The sequence below is a fragment of the Musca autumnalis genome, unplaced genomic scaffold, assembly GCF_047663935.1.
Source record: "Musca autumnalis isolate F117 unplaced genomic scaffold, ASM4766393v1 scaffold_3, whole genome shotgun sequence".
In the NCBI taxonomy this organism is placed as follows: Eukaryota; Metazoa; Arthropoda; class Insecta; order Diptera; family Muscidae; genus Musca; species Musca autumnalis.
The window spans coordinates 78,338,132-78,354,487 of record NW_027411866.1 but is presented as its reverse complement, the minus strand read 5'-3'; the positions used below and the strand labels follow the sequence as shown (position 1 = coordinate 78,354,487).

General features: G+C 38.2%; 1 long non-coding RNA gene across 1 annotated transcript; it reads right to left on the bottom strand.

Annotated features, from left to right (window-relative positions):
- Window positions 1–5,941: 5,941 nt before the first annotated feature.
- Window positions 5,942–6,688, bottom strand: LOC141399078 (uncharacterized). The gene is made up of 2 exons (XR_012411763.1): window positions 6,582–6,688; window positions 5,942–6,523 (listed from the first exon to the last, which is right to left on the bottom strand). It is a non-coding gene; the product is annotated as an uncharacterized lncRNA (long non-coding RNA).
- Window positions 6,689–16,356: the final 9,668 nt, after the last annotated feature.

Below are 16,356 nucleotides of genomic sequence, written 5' to 3'. Positions count from 1 at the left end.
ACTTTGGGTGCCACCGTGGTGCAATGGTATGCACATCCGCCTTGCACGCAGAAGGTCGTGGGTTCGATTCCCCGGTCAGGCAACATCAAAATTTTCAACGGTGGCAAAATACCCCTCAGTAATGTAGGCGACATTTCCTGACTATTTCAGCCATGTAAAACTTCTCTATAAAGTGGTGTCGTAAGACACGCCGCACAGTGTTGCCACGTGGACAAAAATCAAAAAATGTGATGTTAACTTTTACATATGTTTATGTATTTTTCTTACAGTAAACACATCACATACGACAAATCTGAAAGAATTTTGTCGATATGTGCATTCATAACGAAGTTGTAGCTCTTTAAATATGAAAAATATTTCCCAGGTAATCTAAAACGATAATCATGTGAAAATTAGACGACCACTAAAATAATTATTTCTGAAAAATTTGTTGATAATACTAAAAGTTTTGGATGGGAATGAGTGGGCTATAAATATAACGTTTCAGTACAAAAAGTTGACATTAACTGCACATGTGCAATGTACCGTTATCAAGAAATCAAAATTTAAATTTGATAAAAAAAATTCAAAAATCTTAATATTTAGTAGAGCAGATCTTTTGATTGCCACCTATTGCCAACTTGGCTCCTGTTTTCCGTTAATTGGACATATCTTCCAAATCAAAATGTGTTGAAACATTCTGCCCATCCCTGCAACCTTCTGAGATATATCGGTTCAGATTTTATATAGCCCATATATATATATTTTCCCGAGTTTGCTACAACTCGTTCAATTTTGATCGAATAGCCTTCAAATTTTGTATGTGTTATTTTCTTAGGCCCCTGAGTAGCTGCACCGATTTTTAAAACAATCGGTTCAGATTTAGATATATCCCCTATATATGAGCCGCTCAGTGCACACTTCGACTAACTCCACTTTTTGAAAAATTTGAGATTTTAGTGTCAAAGCCTTTGATATCGCCATATCTATTTATGATTATAATATCTTTCCTGTATAATAAAGATGAGCACCTTTAAATAACAAGTTTTTATTGACCACTGAATAATATGCAGTTTTTTTCAGTGCACACTTCGATTAACTCCACATTCAAATGTAGCTCTGCTCGCAACGTGTACATGCAATACTCTTTCGGCTTTTGTTGAAACCATAGATGGCCTATAGAAAATTATGACGTATATAACATAAATTTTTGACGTATATTACATACGTCGAAAACGTCGTAAACCTAGCCATGAAGAATGACGCTAACATAAAGCTAACATGAATTAAATACAAATATTGTTTTATAACCGAACTGCCAACATTAATTTTTATGTGAAACCTGTAATATATGTGTATAAAACTAAGTTTTTCGTTAATAAAAAAATTCAAAACCTAACTTTATTACTTTTTTCAGTGCACACTTCGATTAACCCCACCATTACCACAACATTACTAACGATTGTTTGTTGACTATTGTTTTTATTTTATTTTATATACCGTTAGATGAAAGCTATACCTGCTATTATGCATTCTACATTATATATTTGAATCCATATTATCAGGGGAATTTTAAAAAACAATATACATTTCATCATTGCTTTTCTCAACTTTTTGTTTTATGGAGTTAGTCGAAGTGTGCTCTGAACGCTTCATATATCTTTCCCCGATTTTGATATAACTCGGTCAATTTTAATCGAATAGCCTTCAAATTTAATATGTGATATTTTTTTAGGCTCCTGAGTAGTTTCACTGAACAGGGGCCTGGGGAAACGTCCCAAACCTGAACCGATTTTTACGAAAATCGGTGAAACTAGTCAGAAAGAAATTATCACATATTAAATTTGAAGGCTATTCGATTAAAATTGACCGAGTTATAGCAAAATCGGGAAAAAATATATATGGGGGCTGTATCCAAATCTGAACCGATATGGACCAAAGTTGATATTTTTCATTCCTGTGCCCTCATAAGTACTTGTGCAAAAATTCATCAACCTAGGTCAACGCCTTCTATTTTTGTCCACATTTGTATGGAAGCGGCAACACTGTGCGCCGTTCGGACTCGGCTATAAACAGTAGGTCCCATATCATTGAGCTAATATGAATCGGGGTGCACTCATTGATATGAGAGAAGTCTCCCCTGTTCCGTCTGGGATGTTTGTGGAACAATTATATATATATATATATATATATACACTTTACTTCGTTATCTTTAGCAAAATTATAGCCCTAAAGTAGAAGAACTTACATGTCTAACGGAAGTACTAGGATAAAATGCATCTAGCGCATCTAAATCGATAAAATATATCGAAGTTTGCATAATTTCTGGAATTATGGTCAGCAGCAGGTAAACTATTGGGAGTTTCTTAAGAATATTCTGAAACTCTAAAACACTTATTTGATGTTGTTTAGGCTGTATTTCATATCATACCTTTTACAAGTCATATTTCAAACAATGTTCACACAGGCTGTTTATTTTCATATTTGGAATTTCAATGCATTGCTCATATATTTTCCAAATTTCCTCTGAAAAATATGCTAAAAATAGCGTGTTAGAGGCATTTCACAAAATGGAATGTTCTAAAGAGTTGTGAACTACATTCCAGCGGATATCTCTTTCAAATAAAAGTTAGCGAAAAATGTAACTGTTTTGGAGATATGGTGCGAAATATACGAAATAAAGGATTTTTTAAATATATTATTCATTTTGAGGCAACAGATGCAGTGTTTCGAGGTGAATTTTTCTCCAAATATTTTCTTTATGCTTTTAACTACAAGTTTGCTTCAGAGGTTTAAACAAGATTCGAATTGGTTTCAGAGGGACTTGCTCCAAAAAGTCAATATTTATCCATGTTTAGATGAGGCCAAAAAAACTAAACCCGATCTAACAACACAAAACCAAAATACGGGTTTTGTCCATTAGGGTTGTACTTTCATAAAATCCACAGTAGAAGTTGTTTACACAAAATTACCTTGAATATGTTGCACAGTGTAGTTGATAATCGAACAATCCAAATACGGCTGGAGGGAATTACATTGCCTCAGGTAGTCTAGACACATTTTCCGCACATGCTCGCCTACTAGCCTGTTAATTTCAAGAGTAAGTTCCCTAACTCTGGGGTCTTCAAGTTTCTTACGTCGGAGGTTGTCATACACATTTATTAGTCCCGTCGCATTTGCTGGAAAATGTTGCCATATTACTGCTGGTGGAATACCTGAAATAAGATCTAATTAATAATTAATCTAATAAGAATTGACGATGGAAGTCAATAGGTTAGTCGATAAACACAAGCGGAACAAAGGGCTGGAGTGCTGCAACATTGGAACCGGCAGTAGTAAATTGAGGACAACATCTTATGTTATCGAACCCTGCTAAAAAGGATCATCTGACATCTGTCATGTTAAACGGCGTGATTATGATATATTCGATGAGGTGTGCTGGCTACTTCCGCCGACAATTTATTGAGCACTCTGATAGCGAAATTTTATAAAGGAAATAAATGCCAAATGAAAAAATTATAAAGAAAATATTTTTCTTTTCAAATTTTCATAGAACAAGAATCCAGCCCCAGTAATCGAGTATTTGAACAAGTTCCTCAACCAATTGTTAGCAATCCTAATAGTTTCCAAAGCCTGGCAAATGGCAGGGTGGTCCCGTTGCTGAAATCTGACAAGGATGCCAGTAAAGGTGAATCATGCAAGCGGATCTCACTTCTGTCACCAGTCGCAAAGACACTTAAGGCGTTACTCTTCCCAAGCACCAGAGCGTGTTATCCAGTTGCGGATCATTAACACGGGTTCCGGAAGCAATATTAACCGAACAATGATGCTAGCATTGGATCTAACTAAAGCTTTTGATACTGTCAGCCATGCTAAGCTGTTCGAAGATGTCGAAAAAAACTACCGTCCGGCCTTGTTTGAAACGTTGGGTCCCCAACTATATGTGTGGTCGCCAGTCATACGTGGAATTCAGAAACAAAAAGTCCAAAAGCCGTAGAGTGCAACAGGGAGTTCAAAATAGTTCCGGAACTGTTTAACCTGTACCTTTCTGCAATTCCGCGCACTCCCGTCGGTATTGAGTTAATTACGTACGAGAATAATTGTACGCTCATGACGTCAGGTTCCACCGTTAGTAACAGTTGTGTCAGGCTAAACGCCTATCTCATTGATCATGAACTCAATTCTTCCACGCGAGGAATATACAAATATCAGCCACTAAATCAACAGCCAAACTGTTCACCACATGGAAGGCGGATATGAAGCTCCCATTGAATGTGCAGGCCGATGGGTCAATAATTCCGTCACATTCGATAGCATGTATGAGTCGTCCGCCCATGGCACAGCTAACTGCGTTGAGATGAGAAGCAGGGACAAGATCCTTAAGTCCCTAGCCGGCAGCCCTTGGGGAGCAGATAACGAAACCTAGTTAACCACATGAAACGCGATAGTAGTGTGTACACATTTAACCGGATTCAATAAACCCGCTGGGTTTCAAATGTCAATTCCATAGCGCAAACGTCTATGGTGAGCTATGCGGTCCAGTGTGGTTTGCCAACGCAAGTGATACGCAGTGGAGAAACTTGCATACCTGCCAGAATGCAGACCGATTACAGCAACAGAGTGTCTCCTCATGTCAGGATGTTGTGATGTAATATTTGCTTGGATGCCTATAGCATCCATCATCTTACCAAATCACCACCTAATGGCTAGGTACCCTCTGCCCAGGCATGTCAGGAAAGATCTTCATGATCTAGAGGGAGGTCCAATGATACAAAATAGAACATTTAGATCATCAAGCTTATTAAGCAGACTTGAGAGATATTCATACTGATGCAGTCGCCGAAGCTATAAGAGCCTATCGTATGAATACTAGCTTCGGAGATTTCCACCATCCTTGCCAACGGAAGAACAACAGAAGAACAAGCGTTAATTGTTTTGGCGCAACTGAGGTCCGGTTGGTGTAGCTGCTTCTATTCTTACTGGTTCAGGATTGATGACACAACGCAGAACATCTGACCAGGATGCAACACGAGTCCGCATGATACGCTACACATTTTCAACTGCCCAGCCAAACCAACTCACCTAACTTCACTCTCACTATGGGCCAATCCTCTCCCGGTGGTGTTCTTTCTGAATTTATATTTTAGGTAATTAATTTATAATTTAGGTAATTAACGAAATTTTTCGGTAAGTTAACAACCAAAATAAATTTGTTACTAATTCCTACCGATAGCAACAATGTTGTCAACTTTTATTGATACTTTTCATTCATAATTTCGCGTTTTAATTTCACCGATGTTTGTCGGTAACTTAAAAAATGAATAACAGAATTCCACTACAGCCCAAAATATGGATATATAGGGTAAACATTTGTTATCTTCTGTGACGGAGGTACCATAAGGTGGGGACCAATATTGCCAATTTTTGGACTTGTTTCTGGAAATACTATAATATAAAAATAATTGTTCCACAAACATCCCAGGCGGGACAAGGGAGACTTCTCTCATATCAATGAGTGCACCCCGATTCATATTAGCTCAATGATATGGGACCTACAGTTTATCGCCGAGTCCGAACGGCGTGTCCTAAGACACCGCTTATAGAGAAGTTTTACACGGTGGCATTTTGCCACCGTTGACAATTTGATGTTGCCTAGCCGGGGAATCGAACCCACGACCTTCTGCGTGCAAGGCAAGGTGTGCAGACCATTGCACCACGGTGGCACCCAACGACCTTCTGGAAATACTACTACGCACAAAATTTGGAACAAATCTCTTCTAGACTAATCGGTCTCTCCAGCCAGCCATAGTTTTATATACCGTTTAGCAAAAGCCTAAGGCTTTAAAATTTTACATAACATATTTCACTTTTTGCACCGCTCATAACCACTGTGCGCTTACTTACGTTGTCTTCTCAATTTAAATAATTATTTGAAATAATGGCAATAAACAATAAAAACATATTTCATTTTCGTTTCCAATGCATTCACATTGAGAGTGTAATTTATTTGCAACGTTGTCGTTGTTGTTGTTGCTGTTGTTTTTGCATATTTACTTTGGTGACTTCGTTGTGTGTCTGTGTGCTGTTTTTATTTCTTTACATTCCATGCTCTCTGCCACATCGAACTACATATTTGCAACAGCAACAACAGAGCCGCCAACAGAGATACGGCGGCAACAAAACAAACAAACAAATCGAGACTGGGGTTCCTTCATTTATCCATCCATCCATGCAACCAAGTCGAACAGCAACAACAAGAACGCGAACGACGACTACGACAATAACTGCAATGCCACTCATTATAATCATACGAAATAATTCGATTCGTTTCGGCATTTCGCCTATGTCAACCTTCCCCCAATTCGGTGCCCCCTGTCGAATCATCATCCAGTCATTTATCCATCGAATAGATGCAGGCAACACACAACTGTGACGTGCCAATATGCGACGATTGGGAATCTGAATCCGAACTCAAATCGGAATCTCTTCAATTCGAATGCAAATGCGCGAATGTGTGTCGGTTGGTCGTCTATTCATCCATTCGCTGCTCTATGAAAGAGTTTTGTAGTTGTAATATTACTTTTTGAACACCACACACTCACACAGCACAGATCCACGCACACTTGCCGCTGCCACCACCGCTTCACTTTGCACACACTTGGCCACCACTAAGTGCGGAATATCCTATCTTATCTTGTTTCATTTATTTATTTCTTCTTAAAAATTATTTTTCCATATTTTTTGTTCAGACGTAAATTGAATTGAAAAACATCAAGCCTATGCCCCGATACACTTGAGTGTCGTTGTGCGGAGCAGAATAAATTCAATGTGAATATTATTGTGGAAGATGTAAAGTGACATAAATAGAGATGTAATGGATTTAGGGAATGGTTATACTTCCCAGGTTATACTTAGCCGCCTCCTGGACTACTGTGACAGGAGTTATATTGCTGCTTGCTGCCTCAGAACACGTTTATAATGGTTACCTCGATCCAGGAAACAAAGCTCACCGTCACCTGTAGCTTGCAACGTTGCGATGATTATAACGTTTTGCGGAAGAATCGTAGAAGAGGGGCAGGACTTGCTTTCCTTATTAACCAATTTGTCCGATACAGATCTATCTCGCTTGAGCTTGACTCTAGTGACCCATACCATGTAAGAGAGGTAGCAGTAAGGTGTGGATATGGACAAGTAGAATAGAATATGTTGCAAAAAAATTCGAGTCGATCGGACAAAAATTAGGTGAGATATGAGCGTTATATAATTGTTCCACAAACATCCCAGATGGGACAATGGAGACTTCTCTCATATCAATGAGAGCACCCCGATTCATAATAAGCTCAATGATAAGGGGCCTACTGAAATTCTCAGGAAATGTCGCCAAAATTACTAAGGATATTTTGCCACCGTTGAAAAATGTTTGAAGTTGCCTGGCCGGGGACATCCAAGATATGAGCGTTAGAAAGAGATTTGTATGTAACCTCGAAGTTTGAAACGCGGTTTTCTGGAAATGGCATTTTTTAATGCGGTGCCCACTGTAGCTCGAAAATGGATTATCCAATCTTCGTATGTTTTTGTGGGATTATACATATAAAAAGCTTGTACTTAAACGAGAGACATAAAATTTTTTTGACGAATTTGTGGCAAAAAGCTATGCATTTTTTAGTTAAAACCGAAATTTTGAATGAATTTTATACACCCTCCGCCATAATATGGAGGGTATAATTAAATTTGTCATTCAACACATCGAAATATTCATTAGAGACCCTATAAAGTATATATATTCTTGATCAGGGTAAAATTCTAAGTCGATATAGCCATGTCCGTATGTCCGTCCGTCTGTTGAAATCAAGACACAGCTCGCAATTTTTAAGATAGAGCTTTGTAATTTGGTATTATTACTATTACTCCTAGGATATTTGGTATTGCAAATGGGCTACATCGGTCCACGTTTTGATATAGCCCCCATAGAACGCTACCACCCGATTTTCGGTATTTTTAAGGTTTTAGCCTCATTATCACTCCGAAATGGCTGTCATTTGGTACTGTGTCTTCGTTGGGGGTACAAAAATTTCCCCCAGAAATTTGTCGATATAGGTCCACGCCTTCATATAGCCCCCATAGAACAGTACCTCCGGATTTTCGGTATTTTGAAGGTTGTGGCCACAATAATCCACCGAAATGGCTGAAATTTGGTATTTAGTCTTCTTTGGGGGTATAAAACTTTCCTCCAGAAAATTGTCGGTGCAGGTCCATGCCTTAATATAGCCCCCATAGTTCGGTACCTCCCGATTTTCGGTATTTTGAAGGTTGTGGCCACAATAATCCATCGAAATGGCTGAAATTTGGTATTTAGTCTTCTTTGGGGGTAAAAAACTTTTCATATGAAATTTGTCGGTATATGTTCACGCCTTAATATAGCCCCCATAGAACAGTACCTCCCGATTTTCGGTACTTTGAAGGTTGTGACCTCAATATTCCACCGAAATTGCTGAAATTTGGTATTTAGTCTTCTTCGCAAACGAAAGGAAACTAATTGTTCCATTTGACTTCCATACAACTCATGGTGGAGGGTATAACAAGTTCGGTCCGACCGAACTTAACGCCGTTCTTAGTTGTTTTAATTACGTTTCTCTTAAGTACAAGATCATTAGGTTCTTTATGATCCCACAAAAACATATGCTGATCGGTTTATTCGTTTTCCATCTACAGTGTGTATCGCAAACTGCTTCAGTAAAAACAGTTCTTCGTAGGCGGTCATTTGTCAGAGCACTGTGCAATATTTTTCAATAACAAAAATTCCGAAAATAGCTCAAGGTGTAGTCCATAAGATGAAAACAAAATCTTCTAAAAATAATCTTTATAATCTCTGATCGCCAAACTTTGCTGAACCGTGGAAAAGCTTATTGGCAACGGTTCAGATAATTTTTTAATCACGGCTTCAGAAGGCTGTCCTCAGATCCCCGGGTAGCGGAGAGAATTTGCGCGACATCATCACAGCTGCGGCCGTTCGCTCATATCATATCTGCTGGTCGAATACCCGAAATTAGACAAGATTTCCCAGTTGAGACGAGCGGACTAGCAAATGAGCGCTGAAGACTTAAGAATTGCGTAATAGGCTAGTAGGCGAGCATAAGCGGGAAAGGTGACAAGACCACCTGAAGCAAAGCAATATTGGCGCATCCGAACACAGATCATTGAAATTGGGAGTCCTTGTGGTTCCATTAGCCGCGTATCTTTCACAAAGCAAGCCAATTCTCAAACTTATAAGTTGTCGACTTTAAATATCCGATCGCACCCTATAATATTTAAATTTGAACACATGTAGATTGTCTTCTAATTGTCTAAGAAAAAAAAACACGTTGTAATTCTTAAGCTAATCAGGCTTAGCTTGCCTCTTAAATTAGTAAACTGTTAATGAAAAACGACTTCGAGTTATCCCCTTTAACCACTCCCTCCAGTTCCTCGGAAGCTACAAACAAGATCGAATATCTCAAGGAACAGAATAAATGAAATGAAGCGGAGCGAAGCGAGAAACCCAGCCGGCAATCCTCCCTTAAGGCCTTAAGGTCTTCCCGCTTTCAATAACGTAAGTATCGAAAAACTTGGATAACTTCCAGATTGATCGGGCAATTAGGGACTGGATAAGACATATCGCAAGGCTAACGTGGATAAGCTGCGGGCTACACGTCATTACTATGAGGAACAAATTGGTGCAGGAATGTATTTCCTCTCTACTAAGGACATAAACCAATGGAGACTTAAAGTAAGTATGCAGGTCGAGGGCTGAGAATCCAAATCTACTTTGCAGGAGGGCCGAGCCGCAAAAAAATAATTAGAAGTGCGCAATACCAATCCAAATGGAAATATGTCTATTTATTAAAAACAGGTAAAAATGTATAAGTCGGTTTTGCCTACAGCGTCAGACTGTGTGAATTGAAACCTTCATCTATTGACAATTTCGAATCGAACCGAAATTCGTTTCCCCAAAACATAATTATGAATTAGGGGGTTTTCATATTTAGTGGTCCTTTTTGGACGTATGAATTTGCGATAAATGTATGTATATGTATATTTGGATAAAAGCTGAAAAGTGTTGCGGCGGACGTACCTGAAGGAATGCATCGGCATAGTCCACTTTGGAAATGGATCTTATTTTGGGAGTCATTTCTGTTCGATAGATAGCGCGACCTGCAGTCATTTTGGTTGGTCACCGTATAACTTAGAGGTTTTGGATCACTATTGCTGGAAGCATGGACTTGCCCACAAAAAAACATAATATCACTGTAAACAGGACCACAAGAAGTAACATCGGTATATATTCTTCGAACAAATCCTGCACTTAAACAAACTTTAAACTTTTGTTCTAAATTTAAAACTTTAAGGGGGAGACTAAAATTTTGGAAGTTCAACTACATTTGGTATAAATATTAGGAGATCCAAAGTTTGGACCAAATCTGTTGCTCCGTTCAACAGAAATATCACCTATAATTTTAGCAAAAAGTTTTGAACTCTTGTGAGGGAAATTTTGGACCGAATCGGCTGATCCGTTCAAGAGTTATCGTTCGCTCCAGCCATTACACATTGCGGCCGTGAGATTTTTTACAGCTTTCGGTCATTTCCTCAGGAAGTATGGGCTGGTCCCTGAAAAAACGTATATCTTCGTAATGGGGGGATGCGAATAAAAGTTATTGCAACAGAAATCAAAGCGATTCGAGAAGAGCTGTTAAACTGAACTATTTCGAAATTTTGTATGAGAGATTTCTGTGAATCGTGATTTTTTTACACTCCCGATATAGTAGTTTCTTCTCTTCGATATCAGCAGGACACTCCTAATTGTATCGTCGGTTCCTTGGTGGGAGCCTCTGGTACTCAATTAAGGATATTGCGAGCCTTTGTTCCCACATGGTAGCGATCCTTGCTACTGTTTACTTCCCGAATCTATTTTCCAACACATTCCATTTAATTTTTTAGGACTTAATTTGGTGTCGACCAACTTATATCGAAATGTAGCTGCGAAGTCTGTCAGTCTCATTCCTGCAAAGTTATTATATAAACAGAAAAAAGTTAACAGAAGTCCTTTACAGAGTCTTCTACAGAAAGAAGACATTTCAATGGATTTCTGTAGACAGTTAAACTTCGCAAGGTCTTTAATACATATAAACCTGCTATAGACCTGAGACATTTACGAGGCCTTCTATAGCGAAATGATCATTACAAAAAATTCTGCAAACAAAACGCCTTTACAATGCATTTGACGACTTCTTAAGCGAAGTACCTTTATAAGTTATGTATTATATAAACTTACTTAGTTGGGCCTCTACAGAACATTTGTGCCATAAGCCGAACTGAGACAGGATTTCCATTCTTCTCTATTACTTTTCCAATTAAGAATAGCGTGTTTTCTGATTTAGGCTTCCACTTGTTGACTCCATCGAAGCCTTCGCCGTCCAGTTCTGCGCATATTGCCAAACGATCCTTATTTATACTGTTACGAATGTAACTGATAGGTTTAAGTTAGTTTAGTTTAATTTCCGTTAATTTAAAAATTTGAATTGTAACGTAAAGTTTTTATTACGCAGTTACTTTATTTAAGCAACAACAACTACCATGTTGAACTCTCTTCATTAATCTAGATCAGGAGGAGGCATTGTGACTCACAAGAGAGCCCATTTGCTCTAAGTGAGCGTAAATTTGTTATCGCTCACAGCCTGTGTAGATGCTAACACGTTGTGAACAACAACAAATTTACGCTCATTGAGAGCACAAGAGAGACCCAAAAATTTTCTCTGCCTCACTCTGATCTAGATGTTACTTTACCTTTCATTAATGTGCTTTTATTTTGTTTTGCCATAGTCATGTAATTATTGTTTAGTTTGTCACTTCTTTATTTCTTGCATCTGTTTGTTGTTGTAGTTACGTCATTACTGTGCTTGTCGTCCAATTGTATTCCCCCCATGTATGTATGTGAGTATGGTTGTTCGCTTAGTGCGAATGTGCGTCTGTGTGTTCGCTGCACAGATTCGAGGTATTGCCATATGTGTTCTAGAGGACTCTAGAACAGGGAGACTTTGGGGTATAAATACAGGGGAACTGGCAATGACGGGTGAGTTGTGTTTTAAGCGTTGAACTGAACAGATCGGTTAAAGAAGTGCTGCGTGCTAACTAGAGACTTGCTGTGTGCTTAGTAATTAAAGTCGGTTCCGAATAAGTGTAATAAAGTAAATAAAGCATTGTAGAAACGTAATCTAAAACGAACCCTGTTTTATTTGGTACAAATCGTACTGGGGAATAAAACAACGTCTACACGGAAATTAGTTAAACCTAATTCCGTAACAATACGCATTTTTTAGCTAGTTCGTCATCGCTCATTCTTATGACGTCACTCTCACTGTTTGGAGAGGTTCTTTCCAATTTTAAGTGAGGACCGGATATCAGTAAGTCATGGGCTTCGCGGGGATACTAAATTCAGACATGGCTGTGAATACCTTTGAACGTAAAGGGCTGTCGAAGACTGCTCTATAATCGATAAGAAGATGGTAGGTGTCGATCTGCATCTCTTGGGTCTTTTTCAGGATGTTCCGCAGGGTAAATATCTGGCTAATGTTGGATTTTCTAGGTCTAAAGTTGTTCGTATAATATCTTTAGTTGTTCGTATAATATCCCTGACACTGTCTTATAGACAATAGGGAACAGACTAATGGCCCTATAGTTTGAGCCCACAGTCATATCTCCCTACTTCTTTCTACCAGCTGAAGCATACACCTTATCAGAGTGTCGACTGCGGTTTTAAACAGCTCGGCTGGTAAGTCATCGGCTCTTGCTTCCTTATAACACTTCAGCCGGCTTATTGCTGTCTTTACTTCATCTTGGCCCGGCGGTATACATGCAATAACATTTTATGGGATTGGATATGTGATATCTCCCAGCAAAAATTCGGATCCGTTAGTCATTATGTAACCCTTTACAAAGTAATGTAAACAAAAATAACTACTTATATTACTACTTACTAAGTTATGAGTACGGTGGCACACAGCGTGTGTTTCCGACAACAAATCCTAGCGTTGTGTGTTCAACGCTCATCGTTAGTTAACAACACAAAGAAAAGTTGGTGGTGCACATGTTTCTACGCGTGGCGAAGTGTGTAGTGTGTTCGGCTACAAAGCAGAAGTTCGTGTGTTCGTACAAATTCCACCTCAACTGTTCTAAAAATAAAAAATAGTTTTTTTGGTTATAGCTTACTTTTTAACTTCCAGTGACTATAGAATAACTATGTAGTTATTCAAGTGGTCAGAGAATAAATAGTAAATCAGTGCGACATGCTCTTGTTAAAATAATGGGAGAGTAGGGGGTTTTGTAAGTAGTTACGACTACCAAAAGGCACTATAAAAACACATTATTAAGTAAGGGGTTTTTGCAGGGCTTCGTCGTCTTTGCTAGTATTAGAAACCAACAGTTTGGAAAAAAATTTTTCTTTCCATACCCTGAGCACACTATATGTATCTGTTGGTCTCTACAAGGGGATGTGGCTGTACCACTATATGGCTCCTGTGCATTTCGATGTTTTCACACTCCCGCTTTCCATTTCTCGAGGAAAAAACTTTTCTCCCTATACCTCTCTCGTGAACTAAGCGTTGCTACTGATGATAGAGTAGCCATATATGTCTTTACAGGGTGAAAAAACTCCTCTATAGACAGAAGCCCTTTGGAAGGACTTCTAAATAACAGAAAAGAGAATACCTATATGAGGTCTTCTATATACAGGGAACCTATAGAAAGTCTTCTATAGATCTAGATTTGTTATAGACAGAAGATCTTTACCAGGTCTTCAATAGACAAATGACCCCAACAAATTCTTTTATACACAAGGTATTCTATAGACCGAGATCGGCTATAGATAACAGATCTTCACAAGGTTTACTATAGACAGAAGATTTGTTATATAATATAATTGTTCCACAAACATCCCATACGGGACCAGGGAGACTTCCCTCCTATCAATGAGTACACCCCGATTCATATTGGCTCAATGATATGGGACCTACTGTTTATCGCCGAGTCCGAACGGCGTGTCTTAAAACACCACTTTGTAGAGAAGTTTTACATGGCTGAAATACTCAGGAAATGTCGCCAACATTACCGAGGGGTATTTTGCCACCGTTTAAAATTTTGATGTTGACTGGCCGGGGAATCGAACCAACGACCTTCAGCGCGCAAGGCGGGTGTGCACACCATTGCACCACGGTGGCACCCAAGATTTGTTATATTTAAATAATATTCGTGAATTTTAAGGAACTTTTCAAGGGTCGTGCTCACCCCCCATACCAAGTGCGGATATTATTCGAATGTCCGGCGCAACTTTCGAAAACGATATCACTGTCGAAGGATTAGCAAATGTTTTTCGGGTGTACACAAGCACGTTGTTCTTTTGTTCGTCAAAAGTTTAAAAACGATATCATTTTCGAACATTTTGCGAATGTTTTTTCTTCATAAGAAAAATTGTTTCGAGAAACATTTTTTACTTCGGAAATTTTTACGTTTTAAAAAAAAATTTATGTAGTTCGTAAAAAATTCCCATTTGCTTTTTTCAAATATTTTCGATATAAATGCTACGTATAATATTAACAAGAAGTGATGATAAACACAAAAGGATACAAATACAAGACAACAATGTTTATAAACAGTTACACGCATTGAATCGCAAACATTACAAAGAAGAAAAGGTACATCCCCCCATACCATTGCTATCGCAAACGATCCGTTTTCGAATGTTTTTCGATAGTTTTGCGGATATTTTGTTCGAAAACGACACACGAGAACGAATTGAAAACGATTCATCCGTCGCTCAGTTTGTGGCAGGAAAACCTTCGAATTCGAATATCGTCAATAATATTATTAGTGAAGGAAAGATGATAGTTTTTACGATAGTGCCGAAAAAGCATTTTTGGCGGACATGACATGTTTAACTTTACCTGACGTCTGTTGATATTTCTGTTATGTACCTTTTCTTCTTTGTAATGTTTGCGATTCAATGCGTGTAACTGTTTATAAACATTGTTGTCTTGTATTTGTATCCTTTTGTGTTTATCATCACTTCTTGTTAATATTATACGTAGCATTTATATCGAAAATATTTGAAAAAAGCAAATGGGAATTTTTTACGAACTACATAAATTTTTTTTAAAACGTAAAAAATTTCCGAAGTAAAAAATGTTTCTCGAAACAATTTTTCTTATGAAGAAAAAACATTCGCAAAATGTTCGAAAATGATATCGTTTTTAAACTTTTGACGAACAAAAGAACAACGTGCTTGTGTACACCCGAAAAACATTTGCTAATCCTTCGACAGTGATATCGTTTTCGAAAGTTGCGCCGGACATTCGAATAATATCCGCACTTGGTATGGGGGGATAACAGAAATATCAACAGACGTCAGGTAAAGTTAAACACGTCATGTCCGCCAAAAATGCTTTTTCGGCACTATCGTAAAAACTATCATCTTTCCTTCACTAATAATATTATTGACGATATTCGAATTCGAAGGTTTTCCTGCCACAAACTGAGCGACGGATGAATCGTTTTCAATTCGTTCTCGTGTGTCGTTTTCGAACAAAATATCCGCAAAACTATCGAAAAACATTCGAAAACGGATCGTTTGCGATAGCAATGGTATGGGGGGCAGATACATATATGTATGTATAGGCGTGGATTTGTAAGGAATATTTCAAACGTCGTGCGTGTTTTGCTATTTAGGTGTGAATTTTTAAGGAATATTTCAAGGGTCGTGCTCAGCTATATGTATAGGCGTGGATTTGTAAGGAATATTTCAAACGTCGTGCGTGTTTTGCTATTTAGGTGTGAATTTTTAAGGAATATTTCAAGGGTCGTGCTCAGCTATATGTATAGGCGTGGATTTGTAAGGAATATTTCAAACGTCGTGCGTGTTTTGCTATTTAGGTGTGAATTTTTAAGGAATATTTCAAGGGTCGTGCTCAGCTATATGTATAGGCGTGGATTTGTAAGGAATATTTCAAACGTCGTGCTCAGCCATTTTAGCAGGGACTTTTAAGAATATTTCTTCTTTTTTCACGTGGATTTTTAAGGAAAATTTCCTGGTGTGTATTTTTAAGGAATATTTCAAGGGTCGTGCTCAGCTATTTAGGTGTGTATTTTTAAGGAATATTTTAAAGGTCATGCTCAGCTATTTTGGTGTGGATTTTTAAGGACTATTTCAAGGGTCGTGCTCAGCTATTTTGGCGTGGATTTTTAAGGAATATTTCAAGAGTGGTGCTCAGCTATTTAGGCGTGTTTTGCTATTTAGGTGTGAATTTTTAAAGAATATTTCAAGGGTCGTGTTAACATATTTTGGCGTGGAAT